General features: G+C 36.6%; 1 protein-coding gene across 6 annotated transcripts in view; it reads right to left on the bottom strand.

Annotated features, from left to right (window-relative positions):
- Positions 1-19159, bottom strand: part of IMMP1L (inner mitochondrial membrane peptidase subunit 1) — an 82905-nt gene that overhangs the window by 30965 nt on the left and 32781 nt on the right. Inside the window, exon 1 of one of the 6 annotated variants that reach the window (XM_087433056.1) lies at positions 3950-4060. The exons of the other annotated variants lie outside the window; for them this stretch is intronic. The gene's annotated coding sequence lies outside the window, so the exon portion shown is untranslated. Of the gene's footprint in view, positions 1-3949; positions 4061-19159 lie in introns of those variants that run through there. 6 annotated transcript variants of the gene reach the window in all.

Here is a 19159-nt window from a genome sequence, read left to right as displayed (position 1 = left end):
CTATGTGTATTTCAGACAGTACAAATGAGTAAATATATTAAATTATTGGAATTAGGATTCTCAATGAGAGAGAAAGAAGCTACAAATATGGAAAGGGAGATTAGGGATGAGTTGGAGGTTATCAAAACAAACTTCTTTAAATCAATGTCATAACTGATTCAGGCATGAACAGATGCGAAAAATTACTGGGTGAAAGGTTGTTGGTAAACAGGATATGTGCACAGTATTAACAGAAATAATTTCTTATTTACAAAGGGAACAAAATACCTTTACAGGAGAGATCTGGTAAACATTACCTTAACTAAGTGATCAAATTTAGTTACATAAGTAACAGTACACACTGATATCATGTAGCCTCCCGACATGATGCAACAAGTACATCATCATTGTGCACTCTTCTTGCCACAATGTATAACCTAAATCTAAGCATGAACACTCAGACCCATCCATTCCACATATCCACTGTGGACATTCTATGAGACAACAACTTGGACACTTAATATAAATTTAATTAAAGAAAAAATAGCTAAGAGTACTGCTTTAAATTACAAGAATATAGAAGGACATGACAACCAAATACAACATGAAATCCTTGACTGGACCTTAGAGCAAAAGAAAAAAAGGCAATAAAAGGCATTTTGGGAACAAACGGGGAAATTTGAACAAGGCTTGTAAATCAAAATATAGCATTGTTTCACTGTTAAATTTCTTAACATCCTCATGGTTATGCAGCAGAACGATTTTGTTCATAGGAGAAAAACCATGAATTATTTAGAGATGAATGTCATGTGCACAACTTCCTTTCATACAATTTACTTCTACTACCAACACAGATACACAGATGTAGACAGAGAAAATTTATAAACACACATATACACACACACACACACGTATAATTATATGTAGATATATGGAGGAACAGACAAAGCTAATGTGGCAAAATGCTTATTTTAAATCCAGATGGAACGTATATGAATGTGCATAAAGCTATGTTTTTCAACTTTATCATAGAGTAGAATTTTTTAAAAAGAAACACTTGGGGGGAAAAGGGTGTCCTTATGGCCATTCAGCCATTCAATCATTCAATAAATATTTATTGAGCTGCTACTATACACCAGATACTGTGTTCAGTCTGGAAATAGAGTAGTGAACCTGACACCTGCCCTTACAGAGCTTATTGCTTATTGGGGCAGATGTCACACACACAGCAAACAAATAAACACATAAATATATTAAGTAGTTTCCATAGAGAAAAAAATAAAGTGATAAAGAATGATGGTGAGGCATACTTTCCTTAGGATGAATAAGGAAAGATTTCTCTAAGGAAATACTCAAAGTTGGTTTCTGAAAGATAAGAAAAGAGCACCCATGGAAAGGGTGGGAAGAACACTCTTCAAGGGGCAGATGAGACAGCACACGTGGGCTCAGGAACTAAGAGGCCAGAGCACTGTGTGAAGGACACAGAATGAGACTCCAGGGATAGGTAAGATTATTCAAGGTATGGCAGAATTTTGGATTTTATTCTAAGTAATGGGAAGCCACTGAAGGATCTTTAGCAGGAGAGTAACATGATCTAATTTACAATTTAAGATCACTCTCATTGTTATGTAGAGAAAGACCTGGAATGGGAGCAGGCATGGAAATGCTGGGAGGGCAGTCAGGCAAGCAAGAGATCACCTACGGTGGCAGTGGAGACGGAGAGAAATGGGTGGATTTAAGAAACTTAGGAGGCAAGACAAATGGCAAAGGAAAGGAAAGAATCAAGACGACACTCAAGTTTCTGGATTGAGTAACCAGGTAAATGGAGGTCTATCCACATGGTTCTACTTGTACCATATGGGGCGTAGAAAATGAAGGGTCCAGTTTTGGTCACGTTAAATTTTATATATTTGTGAGATATCCAAATGGACATTATGAAACTATAGCTCTGGAACTCAAAGGAGGTTTCATATATGGCAAGACTTGAAAAAATAATCCTATCAGAGTGTGGATGGTATTCTACTGCAAACAAGAGAAAACTAGAACAACAGTAACTTAAACAAGGGGTTTATTTTCTAACAACATGAGGTGGTACAACCAAGTTACAGGCAGGAAGAAGGAAGAAGTATCAAGAGTTACTCTCTACTAATTTTGTCTTTTTATGCAGGAAAAAAACACCTTTGTTCCTTCTACATCTAACTGGCCAAAACTATATGACCAAGTACAAGGGTGCTGGAGAATACTGCTGTTTTCTGTATAAGCTTTGTAGTAACATTTGACCTTTAAAAATCACCTGAGTATTACCTGGGGAAAGAAAACTTGAAAAAAATGTATGAAAGGTAAATGTGGAAATGCAGACAACTTGTACAGTCAACTCTTTGGAAAAGCTTGGCTATGAAGGCAAGGTGAGCAGTAGAGCAGGGTTCTCATCCTCAGCAGCACTGACATCTGGGGCCAGACAATTCTCTGCTGTGGGCAGCTATCTTATGCACTGTAGGATTTTAGCAGCATCCCTGGCCTGTGGATGCCAGTAGAGCCTCCAAGGTTAGCCATGCTGGTTAGGACTACAGGAAGGTTACCCTTGGAATTGAGGGCAAAACTGAAATAGATCAGCTTTAATAAGAATACGACAAACCCTTGACAGGATTCAAGTAACCTATCTAACTGCTGCGGGAAAATAAGGCAAAACAAAAACCCTTAACTTTCATAGGAAGAATGCAACATTATTTAGAACTCCTACAATACTTTTTATAACCTTGGGGTGGGAAGGCCTTTTTTAAAAAATTGAGATATAATTCACATACCATAAAATTCACTCTTTTCAAGTGTACAATTCAGTGGTTTCTAGTATATCCACGAGGTTTTTAGTATATCCAGAGGGTTTTAGTATATCCATCACCATTATCTAATTCCAGAACATTTTCATCACCTCAAAAAGAAACCCTCTACCCATTAGCAGTCACTCTTCATCCCCTCCTCCCTTCCTTCTAGCTCCTGGCAACCATGTCTCTACAGAGTTGCTTATTCTGGACACTTCACATAAATGGAATCATACAATGTGTGGTGTTTTTCGATTAGCTTCTTTTACCAGTTATAATGTTTCCAAGGCTCACACATGTTGTAGCATGTATCAGTGTATCACTCCTTTTTATGGCTGAATAATATCCCAACATATGGATATATGATTTTTGTTTATCCATTCATCAGTTGATGGACATCTGGGTTCTTGCTTTTTGGTTATTATGAAGAATGCTGCTATGAACATTTGTGTACAGGTTTTGTGGGACATATCTTTTTAATTCTCTTGGGTATATATCTAGGAGTGGAATTGTTGGGTCAGATGGAAATGCTGTGTTTAACTTGGAGAAGCTGCCAAACTGTTTTCTAAAGTGGCTGCACCATTTCATATTTTCACTAGCAATGTATAAGGGTTCCAACTTCCCCACATCCTTGCCCATAACCCTTGTTGTTGTCCACATTTTGATTACAGCCATCCTAGAGAGCATGTGACTCATGCTGACTATGACTTGCATTTCCCTAATGACCAGTGATGTTGCACAGCTTTTTCATATGCTTATTGGCCATTTCTCTCTCTTCTTTGGATAAATGTCTATTCAATACTCCACCCATTTTTTAAATTGGGTTATTATAATTTTTAATTTAATTCAATAAAAGATTATAAGCATGCTATAAAGTAGGAACAAGTGACTGCAATCAGTCAAAACATGTTATAAAAATAGAACAAACTGACTGAAAGAGAAAACAATATACAATATAAACAGATAAACAGGTAATTCAGATATTGATATTAACATATGAAGACTTGAAAATAACTGATCAGCATTCCAAAAAAATGGAGGAAAAGATGGTGAAGTTCAGCAGAGACTGAAATCTATAAAAAAAGTCAAATGGAAATTCTACACAACACCATACCACAGAATAAAAATAACTGAAATTTAAAATTCATTACCTGGAATTAGTAGCAGATTAAACTCAGCCTAACAGAAGACAAGTGAACCAGAAGGCAATTTCGGAGAAAGTAATCATACTGCAGCACAGAGAGGAAAACAGGTGGATAATACAGGAAATGAGTATAATCAGAGATCTAAAGGAGAGGAAAACAGAATAGGTCAGAAGCAGTATTTTGAAGAAATACTGGTAGAGAACTTTCCAAAACTGATAAAAGGCATAAACTCACAAATTCAAGAAACCTAGCAAACCTTGAGTAGGATAAAACAAAACAAACAAAATACATCCAGGCACAGTACAGTCAAACTGCTGAAATTAAGAAATGAGAAGGCAAAACTATGGAGACAGTAAAAAAATCAGTGGTTGGGGGGAGGGATGAATAGGTAGGAGCACAAAGGAGTTTAGGGCAGTGAAAATTCTATGACACTACAATAATGGATACATGTCATCACACATTTGTCAAAACCCATAGAATGTACAACACCAAGAGTGAATCCTAATGTAAAGCATGGACTTCGGAGGGATTACGATGTGTCAATGCAGGATCGTCAGTTGTTACAGATGTACCATCTGGAGGGGGTGTTGATAGTAGGGGGTAGCTACGCATGTGTGAGGGCAGGGAGTACATGGAAAATCTCTGTACGTTCCCCTCAATTTTGCTGTGAACCTGAAGCTGCTCTAAAAAACACAATCTTAAAAAAAAGACAGTAAGAACAGTTTAAAATTGGTCAGAAATAAAGATGAGCTTATTTTCAAAGGAATAATTTTGTCTGTTCAACAGAAAAGAATGGCTAACATTTTATAAAAAATAATGAAAACCAGACGAAAATAAAATGTCATCTCTAACGTGCTGAAATTGCCAATCATAATTCTATACACAGTGAAAACATTCCTGAAAAGCTAAAGTAAAAATGAAAACATTTTCAGAAAACAAGTTTTGAGACAATTTTTACCAGCGCATTTGTAATAAAATATATACTAAAGGGAGTAATTCACCCAAAAACAAAATGAAGTAGGCAAAAGAAAGAAGGAACAAAGAGAACTCAGACTACATATTTGGGTCAAGATAATGGAAATGTTTAAAACAGTGACAAAAATATTTTAAGGGCTATAAAACATATGTTAAAGTACATGTTTATGACAACAATAGCACAAAAGGTAGGAGGGAGTTAAATTAATGTTTTTGCACAGATCTAGAAGTGTTAAAATGGTATTTAAGTTAATTGATAAAGGGCCGGCCCTGTGGCTTAGCGGTTAAGTGCAAGCGCTCCGCTGCTGGCAGCCCAGGTTCGGATCCTGGGCGCGCACCGACGCACCACTTCTCTGGCCATGCTGAGGCTGCGTCCCACAGACAGCAACTAGAAGGATGTGCAGCTATGACATACAACTATCTACTGGGGCTTTGGGGGAAAAAAATAAAACAAATAAATAAATAAAAGTGTTTAAAAAAAAAAAAAACGTAAATTGATAAAAAACCAAAGATTCATGTTATAAACACTAGGGAAACACTAAAAGAACGCTGAAAGATATAACTAACAAGCTAATAGAAGAAAAAAAGATTTGAGAAAAAAATACGTTAATTCCAAAAGAAGACAAGAAAGAAATAAAACTAGATGGCAAAAGACAAGACTAATAGAAAGATAGTAGACAACTCAAAAATATTAAGTCCATTAAATCTAAAAGAAATACGTAAATTAAAAGATGAAGATTGTCAGACTAGATTTAAAAAAAAAAAAAAAAGCCCACACACATTTCCTACACACAAACTTTAAATATTAGGCCATAAAAAGGAAGAGAGTAAAAGATATTTCACACAGACTCATCATTTATTCATCTCAATACAAGACCAAATAGGCGTTAAGCTGAGTATTACTAGAGACAAAAAAAAAACATTTCATAAGAATAAAAGATTTTAAAAATTCAAAGAACTGAAAAATCACACAGAGCATATTCTCTGAAATATTTAACATTAAGAGTTAAACTAGAAATCCCTAACAACAGGATAATTAAACATTTGCAAATGATGAATTTTAAAGAACACGTATCTTTAAAAATTCCCATTTTGTACTGAAGGATAACAAAAATATGACACATCATAACTTGTCAGAGGTACCCAAAGCATGATAAGAAGAAAATTTATAGCTTTAAATGCACAAAATAGAAAAGAAGGGTGAAAATTCATTACCTAAGATTTTATCTCAAGAAGATAAAAAAAAGACACAAATTAAAATAAAAAATATAGAGAAGAAAATAATAAGAACACACATCAATGATATAAAAAGCAAACAAACAACAGCAAAAATCAATAAAACAAAAAGCTGGTTGTTTAACAAAATTAGTAAAACTGATAAACTTTAGCAAGTCTGATCAAGAAAAAAACAGAGAGAGAATCCAAATTATCAGTATCAGGATTAAAAAAAGGAGTCAACACCAGAATTCTTACAAACATTAAAAGATAATAAAAGGACATTATGAAAATCTTCAGCCTAATAACTCTGACATTTTAAATTAAATTGATACAACTTACCCAGACTGAAAGAAGAAATCAAAAATCTAAACAGTCCTATAAGTAAGTATACAAGAAATTTAATCTGTGAACAAAAAAATTCCCACAAAGAAAATTCGAGGCCAAGATGGCTTCACTGATAAATTCTTCCAAACATTAAGGAAGAAATAATATCAACCATAAACTCTTTAAGTTTATAGAACAGAAAATGAAAGACTACTTCCCATCTGGTTTTCTGTGGCCCGTATAACCTTGATACTAAACTGGACAAGGGCATTAACAGGAAAGGAAAATTACAAAACAAATTCTCTCATTGATAGATACAAAAAATCCTAAAAAAAAATTAGAAAAATTGAATTAAACGATATATGAAAAAGATCATGAGCAAATTGAGTTTACTCCAAGAATGCAGATTTGCCATACTATTTTTTTTTTTAATTTTTATTTATTTATTTTTTTCCCCCAATGCCCCAGTAGATACTTGTATGTCATAGTTGCACAGCCTTCTAGTTGCTGTATGTGGGACACAGCCTCAGCATGGCCGGAGAAGCGGTGCGTCGGTGCGTGCCCCGGGCCGCCAGCAGCGGAGCGCGCGCACTTAACCGCTAAGCCACGGGGCCGGCCCTGCCATACTATTTTTAAATCAGTGTAATTCACAATATTAATACAATAAAGAAGAAACGTTATGAGATTGCCTTCACTAATGCAGTAAAAGCATCTGACAGCATTCAACATCTCTTCTGATAAACCTACGACCAGAAGCGAGCTTCCCTAACCTATCAGGACTGTCTACAAAAACAAGCAAACAACAACCAACCACCACCACATTTTAGAGACAATATCATATTAATGCTAAAATAATGAAATTAGGTCCTAACCAATGACTGTAGGTCCTAACCAATTCACTAAAAAAGATACAAAAACTGGAAAGGAAGAAGTAAAAAAGTCATCATTAAAAAAAAAAAAAATGATCATTAACATATGAGATTTCTCCACATAGAAAAAGAATAAATACATGAAATTAGCAGAGTCTCTTGATACAAGATCAGTACGCAAAAATTAACTGAATTTCTATACACAAACAAAAACCAATTCGAAAATGAAATCTTAAAATACCATATATGACAGCACCAAAAAAGCATCATATACTCAAGATAAAATCAAAGGAAACATGTAAGACCTTTACAATGCTGAGAGAAAATGAAGACGACCAAAAAAAATGGAAAGATATACCATGTTTATGGATTGGAAGAATTTACAGTGTTAAGCTATCAATTGTCCCTCAAACTGATGTACAGATTCAATCCAATTTAAGTGGGCTATTTTTTTTTCAGTAGAAAATGGCAAGCTTATTGTAAAATGTATATGGAAACGCAAAATACATTGAATAGCTAGAGTAAACATTAAGAAGAACAGAGCTGGAGGGACTTACTTCAGATATCAACATTCATGATAAGCTCACAGTTAACAAAGCATTGTATTGGAGCAAATCCAGAGAAACAGACCAATGGAACAGAATCCAGAAACATCCACTCATATATGGCTATGTGACTTATAACAAAGGCTCTAGTACAATTCAGTGGGGAAAAAATGGTCTTTTCAATGATTGGTGCTGGGTCAACTCAGTATGCACGTTGAAAAAAAACATACATGACCCATAAACTCACCAAATACAAAAATTAATCTGAGAGGAATTACAGACATAAATATGACCGGTAAAGCAATAAAACTTTTAGAAGAAAATGGAGATTATTTTCATTACTTTTGGGTAAGGCTAACATTTCTTAAACACAATATAAAAACACCAACTCTAAAAGATCAATTAATTTGATTATATTAAAATTAAAAACTTCCATATATTAAAAACACCATTAAAAAATAAAAAGGCAGAGTGAAGTGAGCATCACGGTGGAGTGAACTCTTCCCTTAGACTCTCCTCACAAGATACAACAAAAAGGACACTCATACGTCAACAGAAGACATTCAAACAACACAAAAGACTTTTGAGAGACCTACACAGCCATACGTCTGGATGCTGGATGTCCCAGAGGAAGTGGAAGGAGGAGAGGGGACTTCCTCTACCTCCCCCAATGGCAGCGACCGAGGGCTCGGAACTGCGAACAGCTCTGAGAGGAGAGGGGAGGAGCAGCCCTCTGAGGGAACACCTTCACTCTCCAAGTTCCCTCATAGCCTGGGGCAAAGCCCCATACCGAGGTGACTAAGCTATTGTGGCGGTGTCTTCATCAAGGCAGCACCCCAGGAGAGCAGACAGCAAGGGCAGAGCGAGAACACCCCCAGGATCACGCACTGGAAAGGAAGCGCCCCTCTCCCCGCCCAGGGCTCCAGCTCAGCCAGTCAGCTAGAACATCCATGCATACAACAGAAAAGCAGCAGCTGTGAGCCAGTGAGCCAGAGATCGTGGTGGGCTCAGAATACATAGATCTTGACCCCCACCCAGTGGCAGCAGGTGGAATCTGGGACCAGATTCCATCACCACGTGGAGGCACAAACCCACGCCATTGAACAGAATGAAAAAATACAGATCAGAAGGAAAATGACAAGCATCCAGAAATCAATCCTGAATGCACAGAAATTTGTAATCTAAATGACAGAGAATTCAAAACCGCTATTATAAAAAAACTCAACAAGTCACAAGAAAATACAGATAGACAGTTCAACGAAATCAGGAACTTCAAAAAAGAGATTAAAACTACAACGAAAAACCAATCAGAAACGTTGGAGATGAAAAACACAGTGGATGAGATAAAGGAAAATCTGGACACCATGAATAACAGAGCTGATGTTATAGAAGAGAAAATCAGCAGTCTGGAAGACCGAAATATAGAAATGCCTGAGATGGAGGAGGAGAGAGAACTAAGAATAAAAAGAAATGAAGAGGGCCGGCCCCGTGGCTTAGCGGTTAAGTGCACACGCTCCGCTGCTGGCAGCCCAGGTTCGGGTCCCGGGCGCACACCGCTTCTCCGGCCATGCTGGGGCCGCGTCCCACATACAGCAACTGGTAGGATGTGCAGCTATGACATACAACTATCTACTGGGGCTTTGGGGGGAAAAAATAAATAAATAAAATCTTTAAAGATCAAATTTCATTTAAAAAAAAAAAAAAGAAATGAAGAAATTCTCTGAGAAATATCCGACTCAATCAGGAAATGCAACATAAGGATTATAAATATTCCAGAGGGAGAAGAGAAGGAGAATGGAGCAGAAAGCTTATTCAAAGAAATAATAGTTGAGAACGTCCCAAACCTGGGGAAGGAGCTGGAAATACGAGTGAAAGAAGTTAATAGAACTCCTAACTATATCAATGTAAAAAAGACCTTCTGCAAGGCATATAGCAGTAAAGCTGGCAAAAGTCAATGACCAAGAAAAAATATTAAGGGCAGCAAGGGACGAGAGAACAACTTACAAAGGAACTCATATCAGGTTTTTGGCAGATTTCTCAGCAGACACCTTACAGGCTAGGAGAGAGTGGAATGAGATATTCAAATTCTGAAAGACAAACACTTTCAGCCAACAATACTCTATTCAGCGAAAATATCCTTCAGATATGATGGAGAAATAAAAACGTTCCCAGATAAACAAAAGCTAAGGAAGTTCATTGCCACAAGAGCCCCACCACAAGAAATGCTCAAGAAGGCCCTCATAACTCAAAAAAAAAAAAGAAAAACAAAGGGGTTACAAAGCCTGGAGCAAGGATATAAACAGGCAGACAAAATTAGAAAATAGAAAACAAACAATAAAGAGGCAGTATTAAGCCCTCATATATCAATAATCACTCTAAATGTAAATGGACTGAATTCTCCAATAAAAAGACACAGAGTGGCTGGATGGATTAAAAAACAAGACCCAACGATTTGCTGCCTCCAGGAAACACATCTCAGTTCTAAAGACAAACACAGGCTCAGAGTGAATGGATGGAAGACAATACTTCAAGCTAATGGCAAACAAAAGAAAGCAAGTGTTGCCGTACTTATATCAGACAAAGTAAACTTCAAGACAAAACAGGTAATGAGAGTCAGAGGGGCAGCATACAATGATAAAAGGGACATTCCACCAAGACATAACACTTTTAAATATATATGCACCCAACAGAGGAGCAGCAAAGTACATTCAGCAACTATTAAAAAACCTAAAAGGGGGGGCCGGCCCTGTGGCTTGGTGGTTAAGTGCGCGCGCTGCGATGCTGGTGGCCCGGGTTCGGATCCCGGGTGCGCATCGAGGCACCACTTCTCCATTCATCCTGAGGCCGAGTCCCACATACAGCAACTAGAAGGATGCGCAGCTATGACACACAACTATCCACTGGGGCTTTGGGGGGAAAAAATAAAATAAATAAAATCTTTAAAAAAAAAAAAAAAAAAAAAACCTAAAAGGAGATAATAACAACAACACAATAAATAGTAGGGGACCTTAATACTCCACTTACATCAATGGATAGATCATCGAGACAAAGTCCACAAGGAAATGCTGGATTTAAACAAACACCTAGACCAGATGGACTTAATAGATATATACACAACACTCCACCCAAAAATAGCAGAATATACATTTTCTCAAGTGCACATGGAATATTCTCAAGGATAGACCATACATTGGGAAATAAGGCAAGCCTCAATAAATTTAATAAGACGGAAATCATATCAAGCACCTTTTCCAACCATAATGCTATGAAACTAGAAATCAACTACAAGAACAAAGCTGGGAAAGTGACAAATATGTGGAGATTAAACAACATGCTACTGAACAACCAATGGATCACTGAAGAAATTAAAGGAGAAGTCAAAAAATATCTGGAGACAAATGAAAATGAAAATACTCCACATCAACTCTTATGGAATTCAGCAAAAGCGGTTCTAGGAAGGAAATTAACAGCAATACAGGCTGACTAACAAACAAGAAAAATCTCAAATAAGCAATTTTAAACTACAGCTAACAGAATTAGAAAAAGAAGAACAAAGCCCAAAGCCAGGAGAAGGAGGGAAATAATAAAAATTAAAGCAGAAATAAATGAAATTGAAACAAAAAATATAGTAGAAAGGATCAATGAAACAAAGAGCTGGTTCTTTGAGAAGATAAACAAAATTGACAAACCCTTAGCTAGACTCACTAAGAACAAAAGAGAGAAGGCTCAAATAAAACTTGAAATGAAAGTGGAGAAATTATAGAAGATACCACAGAAAGACAAAGGATTATAAGAGAATACTATGAAAAACGATATGCCAACAAATAGGACAATCTAGAAGAAATGGATAAATTCTTAGACTCATACAACCTCCCAAAATTGAATCAAGAAGAAACAGAGAACCTGAATAGACCAATCACAAGTAAAGAGATTGAAACGGTAATCAAAAACCTCCCCAAAAATAAAACTCCAGGACCAGATGGCTCCTCTGGAGAATTTTACCAAACATTCAAAGAAGATTTAATACCTATCCTTCACAAACTATTCCAAAAAGTTGAGGAAGACAGAACACTTCCTAACACATTCTACGAGGCCAACATCACCCTGATACCAAAGCCAGACAAGGACAACACAAAGAAGGAAAATTACAGGCCAATATCACTGATGAACACAGACGCAAAAATCCCCAACAAAATACTGGCAAACAGCAATACATTAAAAAGATCATATACCATGATCAAGCGGGATTTATACCAAGGACACAGGGATGGTTCAACATCTGCAAAATCAATGTGATACACCACATTAACAAAATGAGGAATAAAAACCACATGGTCATCTCAATAGATGCAGAAAAAGCTTTGACAAGATCTAACATCCATTTATGATAAAAACTCTCAATAAAATGAGTATACAAGGAAAGTACCTCAACATAATAAAGGCCATATATGACAAACCTACAGCCAACATCATACTCCACGGGGAAAAACTGAAAGCCAGCCCTCTGAAAACAGCAACAAGACAAGGGTGCCCACTCTTGCCACTCTTATTCAACATAGTACTGGAGGTTTTGGCCAGAGCAATTAGGCAAGAAAAAGAAATAAAAGGAGTCCAAATAGGCAATGAAGAAGTGAAACTCTGTGTGCAGACAACATGATTTTATATATAAAAAACCCTAAAGAATCCATCAGAAAACTATCAGAAATAATCAACAACTACAGCAAAATAGAAACAGATAATAACGATCTATTAGAAACTATTAGATATATTCTAACAGAAAACTATTAGAAATAATCAAAACTACAGCACGATACAAAATCAACTTACAAAAGTCCATTGCATTTCTATACTCTAATAATGAACTAACAGAGAACTCAAGAATACAATACCATTTACAATTGCAACAAAAAGAATAATATATCTAGGAATAACTTTAACCAAGGAGGTGAAAGACCTATACAATGAAAACTATAAGACATTATTGAAAGAAATCGATGATGACATAAAGAAATGGAAAGATATTCCATGCACATGGATTGGAAAAATAAATATAATGAAAATGTCCATACTACCTAAAGCAATCTACAGATTCAATGCAATCCCCATCAGAATCCCAATGATATTCTTCACAGAAACAGAACAAAGAATCCTAAAATTCATATGGGGCAACAAAAGACCTCGAATAACTAAAGCAATCCTGAGAAAAAAGAACAAAGCTGGAGGCATCACAACGCCTGACTTCAAAATATACTACAAAGCTACAGCAATCAAAACAGCATGGTACAAAAACAGACACACAGATCAGTGGAACAGAACTGAAAGCCCAGAAATAAAACCTCACATCTACAGACAGTTAATCTTCAATAGAGGAGCTAAGAACACACCATGGAGAAAGGAAAGCTCTTCAGTAAGTGGTGCTGGGAAAACTGGACAGCCACAGGCAAAAGAATGAAAGCAGACCATTATCTTTCGCCACACACAAAAACTAACTCAAAACGGATCAAAGACTTGAAGGTAAGACCTGAAACCATAAAACTCCTAGAAGAAAATATAGGCAGTACGCTCTTTGACATCAGTCATAGAAGGATCTTTTCAAATACCATGTCTACTGAGACAAGAGAAACAAAAGAAAAAATAAACAAGTGGGACTTCATCAGACTGAAGAGCTTCTGCAAGGCAAAGGAAACCAGGAACAAAGTGAAAAGACAACCCACGAACTGGGAGAAAATATCTGCAAATCATATATCCGACAAGGGGTTAATCTCCAAAATATATAAAGAACTCATACAACCAAACAACAAAAAAACAAACAACCTGATCAAAAATTGGGCAGAGGATATGAACAGACATTTTCCCAAAGAAGATATACAGATGGCCAATAGGCACATGAAAAGATGTTCAACATTACTAATCATGAGGAAAATGCAAATTAAAACCACACGAAGATACTAACTTATACCCGTTAGAATGGCTATAATCACCAAGACAAAAAATAACAAATGTTAGAGAGGATGTGGAGAAAAGCGAACCCTCATACACTGTTGGTGGGAATGTAAATGGGTGCAGCCTCTATGGAAAACAGTATGGAGAGTTCTCAAACAATTAAAAATAGAAATACCATTTGACCCAGCTATCCCACTACTAGGTATTTATCCAAAGAACTTGAAATCAACAATTCAAAAAGACTTATGCACCCCTATGTTCACTGCAGCATTATTCACTATAGCCAAGAAGTGGAAGCAACCCAAGTGCCCACTGACTGATGATTGGATAAAGAAGATGTGGTATATATATACAATGGAATACTACTCAGCTATTAAAAAAAGACAAACTCGTCCTATTTGCAACAACATGGATGGACCTGGAGGGTATTATGTTAAGAGAAATAAGCCAGACAAAGACAAACACCACATGATTTCACTCATATGTGGAAGATAAACTAACGCACGGACAGAGAAAACAGTTTGGTGGTTACCAGAGGGTAAAGGGTTTGAGGCGTGGGCACAAGGGGTGAAGGGGCACATTTATACAATGACTGACAAATAATAATGTACAACTGAAATTTCACAATGTTATAAACAATATGACCTCAAATAAATAAATAAATAAATAAAATTTTAAAAACGGTAATCTGCAGACTGGGAGAAGATATCTGTATCTATCTAGACAGATATAGTGATATCTAGATAGATATATATCTGGCAAAGGCACATCCAGAGTATATAGAGAATTCCAACGTATCATTAAGAAAAAGACAACCTAACAAAAATTAAGCAAAAAACTTGGAGATTTCACAAAAGAGGATATCCAAATGGCTAATAAGAATATGAAAAGCTCATCACCATTTGTCATCAGGGAACTGCAAATTAAAACCACAAAGAAATACCAACATAAAAGCACCACAGAGGCTAAAATTAGAAAAACAAAGACTACAAAGACCTGAAAAAGATGTGCAGCAACTGGAACTCTCAATCACTCAGGTGAAACCATAAATTGACACAACCACTTTGGAAGGCTGTTTGGCAGTACTAAGCTAATACATTTCCTATGATTCAGCAATACTACTCCTAAATAGAAATGTCCTAGAAAGAGATGCTTATGTTTACCAGAAGACATGTACAAGAATATTCATAGCAGCTTTATTCATAATATCCCAAAACTATAAACAACTCAAATGTCAACCGTCAGCAGAATGGATAAACTGTGGTATATTCATACAGTGAGACATTACACAGCCATGAAAAGGAACAAAATATTGCTACATACAGCAACATGAATGACTCTCACCGACACAATGTTACTGAAAAAGGACAAACCCAAAAGAGTACAGCCTGTATCATTCCACTTACATTCTTCACTTTTATGAAGGTCAAATAACAAACAAAACTAATGTATGACGACAAAGGTCAGAAAAGCAGCTTATGTTTGGGGAGTGGGTATTTGAGTCTGAGTAGTGGCTACACAGGTATATACATATGTAGAAATAAATCACATGGTAGAGGGGGCTGTGTGTGTGTATCAATCAATTAATCAATCAAGGTAAGAGAGTAAGGGATCAAACAAAAGTAGACAGACTTTTTGACAGAAGTTGGGACACTTTCTCCAACATAATAAGGAAAACAAGGCTGGTTCAGATATTGGTAATTTTGTCAGTGTGATGGTAGAAAAATGAGGGAGATCCTGCTACAGGTTTTTATTTTCTCAGTCTCATAAGCTGAAATCATGAGGAGAGATGGGGAACTTGCAGCACAAAGCAAGCTAGTAAACCGAGAACTGGTTACAGATGTATTAGTATTCTATTGCCGCTGTAACAAATTTCCATAAAGTTAGTGGCTTAAAACAACATAAATTTATTATCTTATAGTACGTAGGTCAGAAATCCAACATGGGTCTCACTGAGCTAAAACCAAGGTGTTGGCAGAGCTGCATTCCTTTCTGGAAGCTCTAGAGGAGGATTCATTTCCTTCTGTTTTCCAGCTTCCAGAAGCTGCAAACATTCCTTGGTTCATGGCCCCCTTCCTCCAACTTTAAAGCCAGCAGCACTGCATCTGTCTGACCTTTTTTCCAAGGTCACACCTCCCTGGGATTCTTGTTTTCTTCTGCCACCTTCTTCCACTTTTAAGAACCCTTGTGATTACACTGGGCCCACCCAAATAATCCATGATAACCTCCTCATTCAAGGTCCTTCATTTAATCACATCTGCAAAGTCCCTTTTGCCACATAAGGTAACATACTCACAGCTGGTGGCGATGAGAACATGGACCTGCTTTGGCAGGAAGGGGGTCGTATTTTTCTACCTTCTGCGCCAGGATACCGACACACTAAACTAGTTGTCGTCAAAGTGTGGTTCCCCAGACCAGCAGCATGGGTCTCATTTGGCAATTGTTTGAAATACAAATTCTTGGGCCAAACTCAGGATTTATGTAATCAGAACTTGTGGCACTGCTGCTCAGCAATCTCTGTTTTAACAAGTCCTCCAGGTGATTCTGAAGTACGGTAACATTTGAGAACCACTGCTCTAAACTCTCCAGGTGGCCAACGGTCTCCTCCAGGCTTGAGGAGCTTGCTTACCTAGTCATTTCCTTCTGAGTGCCATGTAACTTACCACACTCCATGTGTGCTGTGAAAAAAGCCAGAAAGCTTTGGCACAAAGAATTTTTACTCTATCGGGGAAAGGATTTGTTACTTTTTATTCCCTATCACATTTGCAGTTTTTAAAAAACGAAGTCATTAATGTAGAGAACCAATTCCTTTAAAGGGCAGCCTATGTACTCTATCAAATAAGTAATAGAAAAGCTAGGAAAAAAGAAACTTCAAAATTGTAACTGTGTCACATAATACAGGAAAAGAAGTGTAGAATAATCCTCTCCAGAAAACTTTTAAGAGGCTCTATTTAAAATATAGTAAAACTCCATATAATGCCGGCATAAGGGAGCAAGGTTGATGCCTACTTTCAACAGTTATCTACGTTACAGATAAAAAGACGTCTTCCTATAACATAAAGTTAGAAAACACTAGATGGGATGCTGGTAATAATGGCTTCTTTCTATACACATAAAAAATCCTCAAATACCAACCAAAGTAACAGTAACAACAATAACAGCAAATACTTAAATAGCAGTTCTTGCTTTGTGCCAGGCACTCTTCTAATTACATATATTAACTCGTTTAATTCTTACAATAACCCTATGAGAACTTAAGAATCCCATTTTGCCGATAAAGAAACTGAGAGGCAGAGAGGTTAAGGAACTATTCAAAATCACGCAGCTCATATGCAGTAGAGCCAGATTCAAAATGAGGCAGCTGTCCACCTCATTTTAGAGGTGGGCTCTCAAGTCCACCACTATGCTATACTGCCTCCCAAGTAAAATGAAAGAAATTTGTTGGAAACTATAAAACAGGCATGGGAAAGAGAGAGGTTAGTTTAGCCTGATGTTAAAACTAGCTAAAAAGATGGAGCAGAGTGAACTCTAGAAGCTGAAAAGAAACTAGAGATTCCTCCATCCTTAGAAGTTTCTGGTAATAGGAGTAAAAGTCTAAGACCTTGATTTAGATCTAACCATCAAAGCAGCCTTGGAGTGATTTCAGAATACCCAAAGTCATAAAGAAAACACTCACCGATTGTTCAAGTCTAGAACTCCTTCCAAAAGGGAAAGCATTTCGTTTCAGAAACAGGAAAAAAAATGTGAAGTGTCAATGTTAACTGAGACCAGAAGTTTACAGAAATTCACTCATTTTAAAATATAAGCAGCCAATCAAAAGAAGAATTAACATCACAAATTTTTTTTTGTTTTGATAAGAGGAACAGTTAGTGACTACGTTAGCATTTAAAGAAGCACTCACATTAAGAAAAGGTGAGGAGAGAGGAGATGTGAAGCAGAAGACAAACCTCAACATCACAGTTTTGCTACATTTACCTTCATTTGGACAAGAAAAAACAGCAGACTTATGACATTCTTGAGACCTCTGTGATTTCCCAAATTCAAGAATACCCATACAAAATACATTTTTCTCATGAAAGATGTATATAAAGTAACTGAAAGACATATGTCCACTTCAGACCCTGAATGGAAGTTATTACGGCAAGGAGAGAACAACAAAGACTCATTACGACATGGATGCTGAGAGGTGTACTCTGCTCAATAGCTAAATAATTCACTCTCACAGCAGCCTCTCCATCAGAGTAATTCAAATTCCTGCCATTTCAAAATCACCTTCAGTGCTGCCCATGAAGTGTTCAAATCTATAATGTTAAATCTACTGTAAGACTTGTGCAGAGGATATTTTTTATTTTCTAAAACTGCAAATTCAAGGAGCTCTGATCCCCACAATCTATGAAGATTTTATTTAAACCTATTTATTTTGATTCATTCCCACAGGAAGTAATTGCCATCACTTTAAGGTTTAAAGCAGTGAATACTGCTTTAACTCTAACTGCAGCATCAAAATAACCTGAAAACCTAACTCAAAATCTGAATTCCCAGGTTCCTATCATAGAGCTCATGAAGGAGAATCTGTGGGAGCAAGGCTGCAGACTCTGCGGCTTTAATAAGCTCCCAGGAAGGAACCCAAGTAAAGGACTTTGTGCTGTCATTTGAGACCACTGAGACTTACTGAACATTTTCAGAAACTTGACAAAATTTAACCATTATTTTTAAACTGAATGTTAACTTTGGGATAATTCTATAAATTTTCATCACCAAATAAACTTTACAGTGCAAATATTTCAATGATTTTTAAAAATCCAATGTTATTTTCTGAAGTTCACTTTTTATATATATCCAAAATCAACTCATTCTATGTTTATAAAGCATAAGCAATTGGCACTTTTAATACAATCAAGTACCAGCTTCCAAACAGTGAAATACAAAACCCACCCTTTCATCCCCCAATAATCCCCCAATGGTTGTATGACCATCTACTGAGAACAACCTACAAGCTGTACAAGCAGAGTTGAAGGGTCTTCATCCAAACAGAAGGACTATCACTCGGCATTATGACAGGCTAGCTGTCGCTGTACCTGTCTACAGCTTATGTACAGCCCTTTAGAGACATAGTAAGTCTCATAAATCACAAAAAAAGGAAAAAATCTTATCACCTCTTAAATAATCAAGAATTCCTACGATTCTCAACCTGCTCTTTTGTGACACTTGACTTATTCTTTTTTAAAAAAATGTCTTCCTATTTCTCTCACCCTACATCCCTCTCTCATCTCCAAAATACCTCCCTTAACTCTTACTGACATCATTGCGTCACCTGTGCAATAAGTTAAATTAGTATTTGC

The sequence above is a fragment of the Ceratotherium simum genome, chromosome 7, assembly GCF_057802395.1.
Source record: "Ceratotherium simum simum isolate JZ-2026a chromosome 7, ASM5780239v1, whole genome shotgun sequence".
NCBI classification, from domain to species: domain Eukaryota; kingdom Metazoa; phylum Chordata; class Mammalia; order Perissodactyla; family Rhinocerotidae; genus Ceratotherium; species Ceratotherium simum.
This window is presented reverse-complemented; position numbering and strand designations above follow the sequence as displayed.